Below are 1677 nucleotides of genomic sequence, written 5' to 3'. Positions count from 1 at the left end.
ATACGAACCCGCAGATTGCGAGTCGAGCGCCCTAACCACCTGGCCATGCCGGGCCGGCAGTAAAGGGACGCGAATATAGGACCAGAACAACCAGAGCCCAGTAAGATAACCATTGAGTAACGCTCGACTCTGATTCTAGAGTTTATACGACGAAAGTGTTAACTAAAATGTTTGGTCTAATTGACGTAATTTTCAGTTTGAGGAATGTTCAGGTTTGGGAGACTTTCACATTAAACCTAAAATTAAAAGAAACTATCAACGTTATTCAATCATATCAAAAACAACCTATAGTAGCAGCAGTACATGTTCACGCAGAGAACATAAACTTTCTGTGCGAAAGTTGAGATAAAACAAGAGGGAATCCTCAATAGCCGCGGCACTTGAAATTCCTTTAGGCAGAATTAGAGTAAATTAATCTATCAAACCTTGGGCGTGATCAAATACATCAGTCGAAAGGTTTTGATCTCCTGAATCCAAAACTGGAATTATATGACGGAGCTTTAAGTTAAAAGTTTGTGCTTGATAAAGAACTCGGAGCTGAAAAAATTTATTATAGGGTTTTTTGAGCAGAGCTACACAACAGGCTATCCACATTTTATCTATCAACCGCAGGAAATCTAATCCCGAATTTTAGCGCCCTAAATCCGTAAACTTATTGATATAATTAATCAATGCTTCTGGTAAATTATTAAGTTTTCCACAAAAGTACTGTCTAGTCAAAGTAAGATAGAAGAAACAACGACTCGTCGAGAACAGCACTTTTAAGTAGATTTTATTTTACCTACGATTTGTACTGTAAAAAATGAGCAAAATAAAACTTTCCAATCCATAATAATTATGATAAAGAAAAAGACTGTGAATCGCAGCGTGTTTGAGTCTGTTCTCTAAATACAGCTAATTTTAACGGTTTGTTTGTTATTATGCGCAAAGCTACACAATGAGCTATCTTTGTGCCCACCACAGGTAATGAAGCCCGATTTTTAGCGTTATCAGCCTACAGACTTACTGCTGAGCCACATAGGGAGAAAATCTTAACGGATTTCGTTTACTTAAAAAATTAGGTATTTAATAATAAAAAAATGATAAAAGCAATTTTTTGAATTAAGAACAAATCTCATTAAATTATTTTTACTGTTAAAGCGGTTACAAAACGTGTTTGTCAAATAAAAATTATCCAAGAATATATTACTTTTCACAAAAAAAAAATTTTGAAAAGATAATTCGTGTAAAGCTGACTGAAAGGAATTTTTCCGTTTAATACAAACCTGTTCAGTTCATATAACAGCCTACAGGTGGCGAAAGTATTATACATTACCAAAATAACAGCAAATTTATTTTTTTATAAACTCGGGAATTGATTCTACGTAAAATATCAACAGAATTGATAATTCTTTTAAGCAAATTCTTAAATACTTTAACAAGAAATGGGAAGAAAACTATTAATATTAAATAACACACACACACACATATATGTACACTGAGTGGTTTGTTTGTTTGTTTGTTTTTTTGAAATTTACGCGCAAAGCTACACGAGGGCTATCTGCGCTAGCCGTCCCTAATTTAGCAGTGTAAGACTAGAGGGAAGGCAGCTAGTCATCACCACCAACTCTTGAACTATTCTTTTACCAATGAATAGTGGGATTGACCGTCACATTATAATGCCCCCACGGCTGAAAG

At 34.8% G+C, this 1677-nt stretch overlaps 1 protein-coding gene across 1 annotated transcript in view; it reads left to right on the top strand.

Annotated features, from left to right (window-relative positions):
* LOC106465492 (mediator of DNA damage checkpoint protein 1-like) overlaps nt 1-1677 on the top strand; it is a 29267-nt gene that overhangs the window by 12524 nt on the left and 15066 nt on the right. The window lies entirely within an intron of this gene.

Source organism: Limulus polyphemus, unplaced genomic scaffold (assembly GCF_000517525.1).
Source record: "Limulus polyphemus unplaced genomic scaffold, Limulus_polyphemus-2.1.2 Scaffold1961, whole genome shotgun sequence".
Taxonomy (NCBI): Eukaryota; Metazoa; Arthropoda; class Merostomata; order Xiphosura; family Limulidae; genus Limulus; species Limulus polyphemus.
This window is presented reverse-complemented; position numbering and strand designations above follow the sequence as displayed.